This window comes from Lactuca saligna, chromosome 7, assembly GCF_052625555.1.
Source record: "Lactuca saligna cultivar CGN05327 chromosome 7, ASM5262555v1, whole genome shotgun sequence".
Taxonomy (NCBI): domain Eukaryota; kingdom Viridiplantae; phylum Streptophyta; class Magnoliopsida; order Asterales; family Asteraceae; genus Lactuca; species Lactuca saligna.
In genome coordinates, this window is record NC_136423.1 from 78,434,356 (window position 1) to 78,450,065 (window position 15,710).

Sequence of the window (15,710 nt, forward strand, 5' to 3'; positions counted from 1 at the left end):
ATCCGGTTACGCAAGAGGGGCAAATTGGGGCCTTGGTTCATAGGTCCATTCAGGATCATAGCCCGGGTGGGCAAGGTGGCATATCGATTAGAGATTCCAGAGGAGCTTAGTCGGATTCACAACACTTTCCATGTCTACCAGCTTCGGAAGTGTGTTTCCGACGAGTCCTCAGTCATATCCTTGGACGACATTCAGTTGGATGAGAGCGTGAATTATGTTGAGAGACCAGTGGCGATTTTAGACAAGAAGACAAAGAAGCTCCGGAATAAGGAAGTGAAGTTGGTAAAGGTGCAATGGCAGCACCGAAAGGGTTCCGAATGGACCTGGGAATCGGAAGATGAAATGTGAGGTTTCTATCCGGAGTTGCTTGGACCAACAGGCTTCGAGGACGAAGCCTAATTCAAGTGGGGGAGAGTTGTAACACCCTGATTCTCAGGTACTAATAATAATATTGCCTTTGTTTGAATTTTGAAGGACCTACTCGACGAGTTGGTTTCCCGACTCGTCGAGTAATAACAGGTTAGTCCGATTAGTTTAATGACCTACTCGCCGAGTCCAGGGTGGAACTTGATGAGTAGATGCTGGCAGATGAAACCCTAAATTCAGGGCCATGCGCCCTATTTATAGGGGTCATTAGCCTCCCCAACTTTCCCTTTACAGCTCCTCATCTTCCAAAACTTTGATTCGTGTGTGTGTGTGTGTGTGTGTGATCTTTGGTGAGTTTAAGCTTGAAGGAAGGACTTGGTGAAGGGAGCGCTTGAGGAAGCAAGCCAGAGGAAGCAAAGAAATCATGGGGGATTCAAGATCCACTCTTGTAAAGCACTCCCTGAAGGTATGAGACTATTCCTTGGCTCATTTCCACCTAAAGCCCTCTTTTGCATGGATTCTAAGAAAGTGATTTTGTTCTTAAGCCAAGATATAAAGTTGTAACTTCAGATCTGGACTCCCTTTAGACGTTAGATGCATAAAGTTATCAGTTGTGCCTAGCATGAGCCTCCCCTCAAGTGTGTGACTCTATTCCAAGCTTAGAATTGCTATTTTAGTGCTTAAAAGCCTTGCATGCACGTAACGTTTGCAACTTTACGTGAAAGGCATGCCTTAGAAGCCTAGATCTGTAATATGGAGGCTTTGAATGGATCAAATGAGTCTGTATGACCTCAGATCTGTAAGGACTCAGCGATTCGCAAGAGGTGACTCGACGAGTCATATCAAGATTAGCATGAACTAGACAAGTTGGATGAATAACTCGGCGAGTCCGATGAATTTCGCTTAAACTCGACGAGTTGGTTGAACAACTCAGCGAGTCGGATGAAGTTTTCCATAAACTCAACAAGTTGAAGGAACAACTCGACGAGTAGACTATATCCCGGGAAACTCGGCAAGTCACTAGTTGTACTCGGTGAGTTAGGGACGACATGTGCTGTTGACTTGAACTTATCTGAAGTTGACTAGGGCGGACTTTGGGGGTAATGTCTGATTGTTGAATGTCGCTTATAGGCATTTGAGTTGGAGAAGCTCGTGGGGGTTTTTGGCCGCAAAGTGTCAGTCCAGCATTTGTGTCAGGTGAGTCTCCTCACCATACCTATGGGTCTAAGGCACCAAGGCCGGTCCATTATGTGATTATGATAAATGTTTTAGACGTTTTGTGTTTTGCTATGATATGTGATTGCATGTTGTATGAAGACCCCGGGGGAGCCCGTGACATTGGATGTAAGACCATGTGGGGTAGCCCATGGCATTGGATTTAAGACCATGTGGGGGAGCCCATGGCAGTCTTTGGTAAAGACCATGTGGGGTAATCCATGGCACTGTTACAGGTTTATGTATGCATGGATTATGTGATATGTGTGTAGCTTTATAGCTTATAGGGTATCTAATATGTGTGTAGCTTTTATAGCTAGCATGATATATGATATGTTGATTGTGTGTGTGGTATGCTCTGGGAAACTCACTAAGCATTTAGCTTACAGGTTGTTGATTGTTTCAGGTACATCGGAGCCTAAGGGCAAGGGCCAGGCGTGATGACGTGGTGTGCACTCTATCTCTCATTGGATGTCTGGGGCTCTCTGATGTTTACAAAAAGGACAACAATGATGTAATAATTGTGAATTGGAATTAAATGTTTTGGAAATCTATGGAATATGTAATTGGTCCGATTAATTAAAACAAAAAAAAATCCTTGTAAAAAGTTGGGTCATTACATGCTGGAGCTCTAATGGTATAACCCAACTTCATATCTAAGGCCTTGCTTTCCTCCTCTAGCTTCTTGGTGCAATAACTCCACTATCCAAAGCTCAAGATGCACACTAACTCACTCTTCACACACAAACTAGGGTTTTGGGGTGTTCTCTGAGGTATGGAGGTTGAGGTAAGGGTAAAGGATGAGCCATAAGTGTGTTTATATAGTCCCTACCCCGAACATTAGGGTTTTTAGTTGATGCAAGTACGCCCAGCATACATAAGCTTACGCCCAGCATACTAAGGTGCGCCTAGTACGCCCAACGTACTCTTATGTACGCTTAGCGTACTCCCTCTTTGGCCCAAAGTTTCAACTTTAGCCCCTAAACTCCACGAGACTCAACATAACTTCTCCAAGGGCTATTAAAGACAATAATCAAAAGAAGGCGGGTTTTGAAATATACCTACTAGGTTCGGGGCATTACAAATCTCCCCCACTTGATCTAGACTTCATCCCCGATGTCGAATGTTGCGAAAAGATCTGGGTAGTGCTCCCTCATTTCAGACTCTGGATCCCAAGTCCACTCGGATCCCTTATGGTGTCGTCACTGCACCTTGACCTGCGGTATTTCCTTGCTACGCAAAATTTTCATTTTCCTTTCCAAAATAGCCACTAGCTTCTCCACGTAGTTCAAGTGCTCGTCAACCTGAACGTCATCCAGAGATACCACTGCTTCCTCATCCAAAATGCACTTCCACAACTGGGAAACGTGAAAAGTGTTGTGTATCTGGATGAGCTCTTCCGAAAGATCTAGTCTATAGGCTACCTTGCCAACTCTGGCAATCACTCGAAAGGGTCCAATAAACCGGAGACCCAATTTTTCCCTCTTCCTGAAACGGATCACACCCTTCCAGGGTGAGACCTTCAAGAGCACCATGTCTCTGACTTGGAACTCCAGCTCCGATCGAAATCAGTCAGCGTAACTCTTTTGCCAATGCTGGCAGTCTGAAGTCTGTCTGATCTGTTGAATCCTCTCGGTAGTTTGCAGAAATACCTCGGTCCGACTCATAACCTTATGACCCACTTCACCCCAACAGACCGGGGTGCCGACATCTCCTTCCATACAAGAGCTCATAAGGCAGGGCACCTATACTGGAATGAAAGCTGTTATTGTATGAGAATTCCGCGAGAGGTAGGTAGAAGTCCCAGCTCCCACCAAAATCAATAACATAGCCCTCAGCATGTCCTCAAGTATCTGTATGGTTCGCTTACTCAGGCCATCTGTCTGCGGATGTACGATGTGCTGAGATGCAGTCGTGTGCCCAATTCCACATGGAACTTCTGCAAAAATCAAGAGGTGAAGCGAACATCATGATCCGAGACAATAGAGACCGGAACTCCATGTCGCGCGACAATCTCGTGGACGTATATCTCAGCTAACTTCTTGGCTGAGGAACCCTACTGAATGGAGAGAAAAGTGAGCACTCTTGGTCAATCGGTCTACGATGACCCATATAGTGTCGAAACCCCTTGCCATCCTCGGCAGCTTGGTGATGAAATCCATCGTAATCTACTCCCATTTCCACATAGGAACATCAAGAGGCTGCAACTTCCTGTGCGGCCTATGATGCTCAGCCTTGACCATCCTATAGTCAGGCATCTCTCCACGTACTCAGCAATTTCTCGCTTCATGCACGGCCACCAATAGCTCAAACATAAATCTCGGTACATTTTGGTTTCCCCTAGGTGAATGGAGAAATGACACTTATGGGTTTCCTCCAATATAATCTGCCTGACTCCACTTGTCATCGAAACCCAGACCAGACCATAATGGGTCATCAATCCTCGGTTATCCTATTCGAACCGGGAGTTTTCACCCTTTATCTTCTCTAGTTTTTTGTTCTCTCTATGCATACCCTACGACTGAGCTCCCTTTTGTAAGCTCACGAGTGTGGAATCCAATGATATCCTCATCCATGATACTGGGACAGATGGTCTGGCCGCCTTGCGGCTTAAGGCGTCTGCAAGCACATTCGCTTTACCAGGGTGGTAAAGGATCTCATATTCGTAATCCTTGACTACATCCAGCCACATGCGCTGTTGCATATTCAGGTTCAGCTGATCCATAATATACCTCAAGCTCTTGTGGTCCGTGTAGATGGTACTGCGGACCCCATAGAGGTAGTGTCTCCAAATCTTGAGAGCGAATACCACCGCTCCCAATTCCAGGTCATGTGTGGGGTATCTCGACTCATGCAACTTCAGTTGCTGCGATGCGTAGGAGATAACCATACTCCTCTGCATGAGAACTGCTCCCAAACCTGTGATGGATGCAACACAGAACACCACAAAATCCTCCACCCCTTCGGGGAGGGTCAACACTGGAGCTTCACACAACCGTTGCTTGAGAGTCTCAAACGCCTTTTGCTACTCAGTGCCCCACCGGAAATCCACCCCCTTCCTCATCAGACGATAGAGGGGTACTGCAATCTTGGAGAAGTCCTGAATGAATCTTCGGTAATACCCTGCCAAACCCAAAAAGCTCCTGATGTCGGAAGGGGACCTTGGGACCTCCCACCGCATAACGGCCTCGATCTTGGTCGAATCGACCAAAATCCCATCTTGGTTATCAAGATGCCCTATGAACTGTACCTCTCGTAACCAAAACTCACACTTCGAGAACTTAGCATAAATACGTTCCCTCCTCAGAACCCCCAATAATTCTCATAGATGCTCCTCGTGTTGCTCCCGGGTCTTGGAATATACCAAGATATCATCAATGAACACTATGACTGAGCGATCAAGCATTGGTCTACAGACCCGATTCATCAAGTCCATGAAAATTGCCGGCGCATTGGTGAGTCCAAATGGCATCACCACGAACTCGTAATTCCCATACCAAGTTCTGAACGTCGTCTTCTCCACATCCTACTCCCTTACGTTGACCTGATGGTACCCGAACCTCAAATCAATCTTGGAAAACCAAGATGCCCCCTACAACTGATCAAACAGGTTGTCTATCCTTGGGAGTGGGTAACGGTTCTTCACCGTTAACTTGTTCAACTCCCTATAGTCTATGCACATCCGATGAGATCCATCCTTCTTCTTTACGTAGAGTATCGGGGCTCCCCATGGAGAACTGCTCGGACGAATGAACTGCTTCCCTAGCATCTCCTGCATCTCTGGTGGTGCCAGTCCGTACGGGGCCTTAGCCATAGGGGCCGCACCGGCACCAGGTCGATCCTAAACTCGACCTGCCTCTCCGGAGGTATTCCGGGTAACTCCTCCGGAAACACGTCGGCGAACTCCCTGGCTACTGGGACATCTGAAACTGGAGAGGGGCGGCTGACCTGCGTGTCCTCTACGTATGCAAGATAACTTGCACACCTGTGCTGAATATACTGTCAAGCCCTAACAGTTGAACAAAATCTGAAACCCGATCTAGTGCCCTCACCATAAACCACCAGTTCTCCCCCACTTGGGGTTTGAACTGTAACCCGCTGACCTTCGCAGTCGATCATGACACTGAACCGACTCAACCAATCCATCCCCACAATCACGCAAACATCCCTCATGGGGATGGGAATTAGGTCAATCGAAATAAGTATCCCAAATATCTCCAATGTGCAATCCCGATAAACTGAAGAAGCAGAAACCCCAAGCTTACTGGAAATAGAGACTAATAACGAACACTCGAGCTCTCCTAAAGGCAGACCGAGTCTGCTGCCGAGATTCGGGGAAACGAACGACCGACTCGCACCCGAATCGAACAATACCAAGGCAGGCAAGAAATTCACTAAAAACGTACCTAATACAGGTACCCACAATAATTTAGAATAAACAATCATATATATTTAGCTAGAAAGAGTATAGAAACATACCGGCCACCACATCCGGTGCTGCTCTGGCCTCCTCGACGGTGAGCTAAAAAGCGCGTCCTCGAGCCTTCAGAGGCTCTGCACTACCCTGTTTCCCATCCGTGATCCTCAAAGTAGTCGGTGCTGGAGCCTGCACCAGTCTAGCAGCTAACTGCGGACAATGGGTCTTCACATTACCCACCTTATGACAATGATAGCAAATCTTCATATCAGGAGTAGGGGCGGGATGGCGGCACTCTCGTGCGTAATGTCCCTCCTTGCCACATTTGTGGCATCCAGTACTCAGTCGACATACTCCCGAATGAACTTTCCCGCACTTCCCACAAGTACAGGCCTGCTGCCCTCCTGACCTAGAACATGTGGCCTTGAACCGCTTCGGTGCCGGCTGCACCTGACCTGGGGCCTACCTCGCTTTACGTAACTGCAACTCAATCTCCATCTTGCACCTCCTCGCGGCCTCCTGGAGCTCCAATAACGTACTACACCTCTGTGTCGCGACAAACTGTCTGATATTCGTCTTGAGCATACCAATATAACGAGTCATCTGTGCTTGCTCTGACGTAAACTTCGGGCAAAACATCACCCTCTTAGTAAATAGTCTCGTAATCTATGTCACTGACTCCTTGTCTTGTCGCAGGTCTAAGAACTCCTGCGCCAGTCTCTCACTCTCCACCCGCGGAACATAACACGTACTGAACATGTCTTTGAACTGATCCTAAGAAATTGCAGCTTGCTGCTCCTCAGTGTATGATACAATAACCAATCTCCACCAATCCTTTGCTCCGGACCGCAATAGGTTCAGAGCACACCTCACCCTCTGATCATCAGGGCACGAACACGTGAAGAAACATCCCTCCACGTAGGATAACCATATCATAGAAATAATAGGATCCTGAATCCCATCAAAAGTTGGGGGCTTCGTGTTTTTGAAGTCCCGATACTGAAAGGCTCGAACAGCTCCTCCTCCCTCTGCTGTTACAGCCGATGTAGCTGCAGCAGCGGCCGTCTTAGTCAAAGTCGCATAACGCTCGTCAAAGTACTCCACCATGTCGGTCTTAATAGACCCGAACATCTCTGGTAATTGTGCCCGAAACAGAGTGGCAACCTCATCATGCAGGATCTCCCGAATCCTAGCATCGAATTCATCCATCCCCATCTGAACAATATCTTCAGGTTGTACTGGTTCCCCCTGCCCGTCAACTCGTCGTATTCCTTCCCATCTTCATACAACTCGCCGAGTCTACCCATGTGACTCGCCGAGTTACTATGCGACTCAAGATCGATATCTAACCCGACTCGCTGAGTCATCTCCCAGACTCGCCGATGTTGGATTAGAGTCTAAGTCCATAACTATTTTGGTATGTACTTGACCCGATGGTGGATGGTCCTTTTGGGTTGCCTTCACCAAAGCAACTTGATAGGATGAATTATGGAGAGAAAGGATTAAATAAGATTTATTAATATATTTTGAGAATAATATATTAAAGGAGAAATCATATTGTTTAATTAATATTAGTCAAGAATTAAGTTTGTGGCTAAAGGAGATTAATTAAACTTAAGGGATTGGAATTGTAATTATAAGATAATTGCAGTTGGGCTATGGATTACCTTATTATATAAGGTTGGACGAATTCTATGGGGGAAACCCATTAGAAATCGTCCAAGACCTTTAAGAAAGGAATCCATGGGCTTCTTAGGGCTTAAGCAGTCAGATTAGGGTTTCCTAGTTTAAAACCCTAATAGCCTACATGTATAAATAGCACCCTTAAGCCCCAAAAACATGGTGATTAGATCCTCTAGGGTTTTGGATGATTTTGGGCAGCCTCCACTCTCCTTATTCTTCATCCTCTTGCTTTTGGTGTTTGTGAACCATTAGAGGAGTGACATTTGTGACTCTAAGCTTTCTAAAGTCATTACAAGAAGGAATTGTGATTATTATTACTACATAACAATCAAGGTAATATCTTAAACGCATTATTATGTTAATACGGATTATCATATGCTAGATTTAGGGTTTATAGTCTTGGATAAATTGCATTTACAATAGAGAAACCTAGATCCAAGCATTAGGGTTTGTATGAGCACATAGGATGTTCTTATGACCAAAACCCATAAGTGGTATCAGAACCAGGTTGGTTTCTATTATATTCATGCATATTTGATCGAAATTAGTACTTAAAATCGAAATTTTTTTCTTCTAAGTGTTTGACTCGCCGAGTCACTTGATGCACTCGCCGAGTCAGCTGTACTCGACGAGTCCAGGTCCAGACTCGACGAGTCAAAGCGTCAGACAGCTCATATTCGCGATTTTCTTCCTGTTTTGGCTTTGGATAATTACCATAAACATGTTTTTGTTATAAAAATCCGAATTTTATCAATATTTGGTGATTATCCTTACCTTAATAGAAGATAATTACCAATTGATTAGATAATAACTTCCTTATATGATAAAGTTTGATTATTTGTATTATTGGGTAACTTATTTTGCAAGAAATTGAAATTAGGTCAAATATAGATAATGATGAAATTAATTGTTTAATTTATATTATTTGTTATTTGATCATTGTGTTATGAAAAATTTCAATTTTTCCCCTTGAGATTTTATAGTTTAAATTTGAACTTAATAGTTTTGTTTTGAAATTTGAATAGTTAAAACTCTAGTGTTTTGAAATGTTTCAAAACTTGCCCTCAAATTTTGGAATTTAAAAGTTGATTAAAAGGTTTAATTTAGAAATGTTAAATTCTAAAACCCTAGTATTGTTTTGAAAAGTTCAAATCACACCCTTATGGTTTTATTAATTAATTAAGGTGTATAATTAAAAGAGGTTTAATAAATCCATAAAGTTTTGGTTTACAATTTAATTGAATTAAAAGTATAATTGTTAAATTTGACCACCTATTATTTTAAAAGTGTAAAATACATCCTATACTATATATAACATTAAAAGTCTAACATTATATATATGTATGAGTAAAAGTCAGTCTTACCGTTAGTAGGCCTCATTCACAAAGCAGGTCTATAAGGGGTGTTTAAGGAAATTGCCTATAAAATGGCGATTGAATGGGTATCCACTCTTACCCACCGCACTCTTGACTAGTGGAGGGTCGTTAGCCGAACAGGTAGGATAGAAAAAAAAAATAAACTTCCATTATAAGTATAATGAAGTACAAAAGTAACTAAATGTTTTTCAAATTCCCAATCTTAGTTACTTTAGGTAAAAGTGAATTGATGCGATTCCATGAAATTACACTTTGTGCCCTTGCGAAGATGTTAGTGGAGCATGTGTGGTTTACTGGCACACTAAATGGTTCTAAGCAAAGGTAGCAAAGGGTGACTCAATGTTTGTCATAGTTCGGTGGAGCGTGTGTGCTTTACCGGCACATCGAATAGGTGACCGTAACATGTGAGGGCACCATGTAAGTTTGCATGGTTATTCACACCCGCTTTGTGATCCTCGGCATCCCAGTCACAAACTAGAGGGGCATATCGAGATTTAAACATACCATTGAAATGTTCAATGAATCTCAAAGGATCTAGGAGTTTTCATAGATTTAAAACTTATATTTCTTTTTTTGTTTTTCATGGTGGAAAATTAGTGAATCATCATTCACTTACCTTCAAATATTCTGCAACTAGATTATGACATCCTTTTTCTAGGTTGTAGCATATTGTGTTGGGTCCTAGCCTTAATATCTCATTTGGGTGATTTATTAAGGACTCAATTGATCAACTAACTTGAATTTGTTTTCTCCCGTTTTGTAGATGTCAAAGTTCGACAACTATGGTATTCCTAAATCCCGTGGAACAAGCTTTCCACATGAAGATGATATTCCACGATTCGATCGAGGAACAAGAGATCACGCTTCACTTCCTCCACCTCCTCCAATTATTCTCCCTAACCCACAATTTCGAAGGCTTGAAAAGTTCAAGCTCACTCAAGCCCTTTTGGCAAGTAAACATAGGAAACCTATGTATGTACACATCTTAGAGATGAAGTCACACATTGAAAGGTTAAGGATGTTGGGTGTCGAGATTTCAGGTAAGTTGGCTGTTGACTGGGTTCTTCACTCGCTTCCTGAATCATATAGTGAGTTCGCAAGAGAGTAATATATGATGGATCATGACATGACCCTCATTGATTTGACTATTTGCTTATAGCTGCTAAATGAAAAATGATTTGACGAGCTAGTCGAGCAAATTGTCTGGTGAATCAAACTCCCAAACTTCAATTGATATTGAAAATGGTGACATTGGAGATCCAGAAAAAATAGATTCTGAGATAGTTCCATGTGCCATTCCAAAGGAATCCAATTGCTTTTATTGCCAAGAGAAGGGGCATTGGAGACGAAGCTGCCCTATTTACCTAAGAGATCTAAGAGATGGGAGAGTCAAAACTAATGGCTCTAATTTAGGTAAAATCCATTAACTAACTCTTTTAAGTTCCCATTCTAGATTCTTAATACATGATGTGATAAGATTACATTTGATGTTTTGAAGAATCGAAGAAAAGAGAGGAAGCTTAAGGGAAGAAGTGAGCAGAATCTAATCGTTAAGAAATGGATTTCAATCGCATTACTTGAAGATTAGAATCTTGTGCTACTACTTGGAGTTAGAATAAGATTGCTAAGAAATATGTATTAGCATAGTTTTTCAATGATTTGCATTATAAGGACAAATGTTTTCCGCTGCTTTTATGAATAAAATAAATTTTGGTTTGACTCATTTATTTATTTAATTGTTTAAATCCTTGCAATGAAATAGTTATGAAAAATTGATGTTCGTATATTTACAACAAATGGATGTGATTCTTAATTATGTTTTTTGTGGAAATGTCGAGAATTTACCAAATAGGGAGAGTTTCTCATCGCCCAAGTTTCAATCGGACAGAAATTTGGAATCACACAACTTGGTTGCATGATGAATGAGAAATTTTATATTTGGAAATTAGACAAAATTCGTTGACAAAGTGTCAAGTAAAGGACTAGGAAATCGAGTACACAAAGTTGTGGGTTGATCAAGTCCACCGCAAGAGTAACAAAGATATTCGTCATGATTTACTAAAGGTTTAGTAAATATGAGTATACTTATAAGATTAAGTGTAATTCTGAATTGATTGAAAAGGTTTAAATCAATAGCAGAACGAATAAAAAGAATCAAGTAGGCAGAAAGATAAAAGTTTCTCTATTCAAAGAAGAATGGAGAGTACCTTTTATTATGTTTTATGATAAGTCTTAATGATTAAGAACCATATCTCAATTGATCCTCTAAGTAAATCTTAGTACAATTGTATGTCTAAGAAGAGAATCAAGAATTGAAGAAATGGTTAAATCAAGAAGTCAATCATACTTCGTTCCAAAACAAGTCTTAAAGTTAAGATTGTGACATTGAGTGACAAGTCTTAAGAAGGTTTATAACATTCACCAAATGTGGAAAGTTGTGATGTCTTGGATAAGACAAAGACCAACTAGAACCAATTTTGTGAAGTGTTTTGTCTTGATAAAAGCTACACTAACTCTTGAATATTTGTTTGTCGAGAAATGTTTATTGACAATAGAATCTTATATGTCAAGGAGTCAGTGGGAGTCTTAATGGTCTTGAAAGGTTTCAAGAACAAATCAAGAATAAAACTTATTGAACATCACTAGCACAACTTGAGGCTTACAATCTATCATGTTGACACTATCTTGTTTCTTTACCATTCCAATCGAGTTAATTATGCATGTGAGTTCTATGAGTTCTCATTTGAACGCATAAAAGGCAAGCACTTTGATCAATGGATAGTACATTGATAGGAAAGGGTGAGTTGCTTAACTACTTGGAAGACATGGTGGGCAGCCGTGTTACCATAAGGCAAGAAATCAAGATTGAGAATGTTCGGTCCATATGAGTTTGGATTTGTCGCAAACTTTGGTTTTGACAAATTCACATGGATAGGAACACACACATACAACATTAAATCTAAGTGTCATAAGATTCTCTCCTTCATGAAAATGACTGTGAGGAAATGCTTTCACTGAAAAGAGATTTTGAGAAGATAGTGATTGTGAAAATTGGATTCTCGAATTCGATTATGGTTACGGTATCCCTTTCCATGATTCGAATTGTGAGATTTGACAATTAGTCTTAATTGTTTAGACACGCATATGATCTCTCTAAAGGAAAGGTGTATAAGCTTAGATAAAGGATTATCAAAGCATTAGGTATTAGAAACATGAACTTAAGAAATTCAATAGGTATTGTTTTTCTGAAAGTTAAGTTGTTTCTGAATACAAGTCAAAGCTAGTGGGAGCATAAGTGTTATGTTTATAATAATCATCATGATAGTGGGAGCATAAATGTTATGATTGTATGATTATTAAGGAAAGTATTGCAAGTTAGCAATATTAGTTATAGAAAACAAGAGTCATACTTTGCAAAGTATTAAGGGTTGAATAATTGTTTTGCTATAATTAAGGGAGAGAATATTATGCTTCATTTCAAATCTAAAGGCTTAGGTTGTGGAATGTTAATAAATTTAGTCTAGTGCGTTCTCAAAATTTCGATTATGATTGTGGCATTCCCCTTCATAATTCGAATTGTGAGAACATAGTACATAAAATATTATGGCAGAAGATTGATAAAGTATTAAATCTTCATGTAAGACATTATACATCGTGTCTCATACGCTTCGGGTATATGAATGATTGCAAATGCTATCATATTTGACCATTCTAAAATTTTCCAAATGTCTAACGCATTTAGAGGGAAAAAGGACTAGAATTGGTTTTGACCAAGATAATTAAACAACTATCAAAGGACGATCCAAAGCTCTTTGAGGATTGGTCGCTTGTGAGTAGTTGGAAGTATAGTATTAGATGGACCATATCGACATCATTATGAATAGATAAGATTCTATTAAGAATGAGTTGTGATATGGTAAGTATGGAAAGGTTTCCATATTGGGAGTTAGATATTGAGAATCTATGTCTAGATTAGAAACTCTTATGCAGAAGGATGTTCAAAGGAATGTACTTTGAGTGAGAGACATGATATTGCCATATTTATACTTATTTTTTGGGCAATATTTAAGTACATTTTTATTGAAAAGTTGGTAATTTGTTTCGAATAATGGTACTTATGAGCTTAAATGTTGTTTACAGCAAAAAAAGAAGACATTTTGAAGAAAAGAGGACTAGAAACGTTAAAGAAAGAAACTTGGGAATTAGAGGAGTAAAAGTGAAGCAAATCTGGAGAAAAGGGTTATTCACGACGTGAGAATTAAAGAACTCACGACGTGAATCAATGGTTTTAGAAGATATGCACGCGGGTGAAGAAATCCTTGGTGGGCACGGTTATCTACTACTCACGACGTGAATTTATTATTATTCACGACGTGAATGTATGGATAACAGCAACTATAAAGATCCTTGACTATTATGAATGGAGGGACTTTTGGCAGAAGAAAAGGAGTCCCAGGAGATGTTTCAGAAGAGAAGAAAGGTTCTGGAAGAGAGATTTCAACACCAAAAGAAGTAAAGTTTTATATTTAGTTGATTATAAACATGTTTTTCATTAGTTTTAGCTGTGTTAGTTTAATTACTATGATGAGCAGCTAAATCTAGCTACTTTTGCTTAGCTAGATGAAGCTTTGAACTTATGAATAGTTATATGTTTATGGATTAATTGAGTTGGTAAGAATTGTTTGTGTTTGATTTGTATAACCTAGCATGTTAATATTTGTTTATCTAATTGCTAAATTGCATGTTCTGTGTAGCTTAGTGACTATGAAACTGCATGACCTTGTTTACCTAATAATTTAGTAAACATTAAATTGTTAGAGCTAGGATTGACCAATCTTAGTTAGTAATTAGACTGAATAAATCTTAGTTGTGCTAGAGAACGTGAATTGTGACCATAATTGCGTTTATACAACAAATCTTACATAGCATATCTACATTAATAATTAGTTCTGTGTTTAATTATGTGTGAACATACATGGTTTAACATGAATTAGTTACTTATTGGTAAGATAGAACTAAACTACTAATATAATTAAAACCCAACTTAATAACCCATAATCATTAGCTAGCCATAAGGAAGAAGTGGATTCAACTAAGCAAGAGTGTGTTTTTATTTAATTTGATTAAGTTCATCTGATCTTGCAAAACCAGATAAAACCCTTTATTAAATTTGTTAATCAATTAGGTTAATTTAATAGTAAGTAGATTAATTAGTAACACCGTTCCCTGTGATCGACACCCGACTTACCTAAGCTATACTGTAATCTGACTAGGTACACTGCTATAAGTGCATAGTTAGTCTTAGTTTGTTAGGTTATAAATATTAAAATTAGTGGGTACTTTTGTGCACATCAAGTTTTTGGCGCCGTTGCTGGGGAACGGTGCAGAGTATTAGTTTATTTAGTTGCATTAGATTAATCGTTTTTTTTAGGAATAAAATCTGCAGAAAGCTTAATTGGTTATTTATTTTGCTAGCTTATCTTAGTTTAATGTTTGTTCTGTTTGTCACAGAGTTCACGACGTGAGATTCAGTATACTCACGACGTGAAATCTGAGAGTTCATTTTTTCTTATTTTAGTCCAGTTTTACGTTTTAGTTTAGCAAGTTGCAGGAGTTAATGACCAGAGGATCAAACACACCATTGGTGCCACCACTAGAAGATCCCGAATCTGCAATTCACAAGAAAAAGACGCCCTTGCAAGAATTGAAGTCAACCTTCTTTAAGAAGTCGGGAAAGAAGACAGGAGAGTCAAGTTCATCAACGAAGCACGAGAGCAATCTTGAGCATTTGGATCATACACCCGTGCAAACCGAGTACGAAAGCGACACCAAGCCAGAATTTGAAGAACACACGAGTGAACCCGAGAACGAGCCAAGGAACGAGATGGCAGATATTGAAGAAATGTCCATGGGAGCTTACAAGAAGCGGATCCGAGAAGATGTGGGTCCCGGATTAGTCCAACCCGCAATACCTGCCCATGCCACATTCGAGCTGAAGGGACACATATTGACTGCGCTGAAGGACATCCCATTTTTCGGGAAAGACCATGAGGATGCTTTTAAGCATCTAGATGAAGTCAATGACATTGTAGATTACTTCAATGTCCCAAATGTCAATAGGAACACAGTCTTGCTTAGGATGCTGCCCGTCACTTTCAAAGGAGCTGCTAAGGAGTGGTTAAAAGCACTCCCACCGGGTACAATCACCACTTGGGCTCAAATGCGTGAGCAATTCCTAGACCAGTTTTTCCCACCATCCAAGATAGCCAAACTCAAGAAGGCAATAGCCAACTTTGAGCAACAGCCGGGGGAGTCACTGTACGAAGCATGGGAGCGGTACAAGGGCTTACTCAGAAACTGCCCGCAACATGACCTAAATGTGCAGCAAGAGATGTCAATCTTTTATGATGGGGTCAATGTGATGACAAGACAACTCCTTGATTCTTAAGGACCGTTGACAAGGAAAAATCCAAGGGAGGTCAAGGAGCTAATTGAAGAATTCGCGAAACACTCCCGCGAATACCATAACGCGAGGCAGGATGGAAGGAAAGGCGGTGGAGGAGCCCAAACTGAAGAAATTGTAGCTGTCATGGCCATGCTGAATAACATGGATCGCAGGATAACACAAATGGACCAGTCGATACACGCCATAA

The 15,710-nt window shown here is 40.6% G+C and overlaps 1 non-coding gene across 1 annotated transcript; it reads right to left on the reverse strand.

Annotated features, from left to right (window-relative positions):
- Nucleotides 1-15,325: 15,325 nt before the first annotated feature.
- On the reverse strand, nt 15,326-15,432 carry LOC145007681 (small nucleolar RNA R71). The gene has a single exon (XR_013663053.1). It is a non-coding gene; the product is annotated as a small nucleolar RNA R71 (small nucleolar RNA).
- Nucleotides 15,433-15,710: the final 278 nt, after the last annotated feature.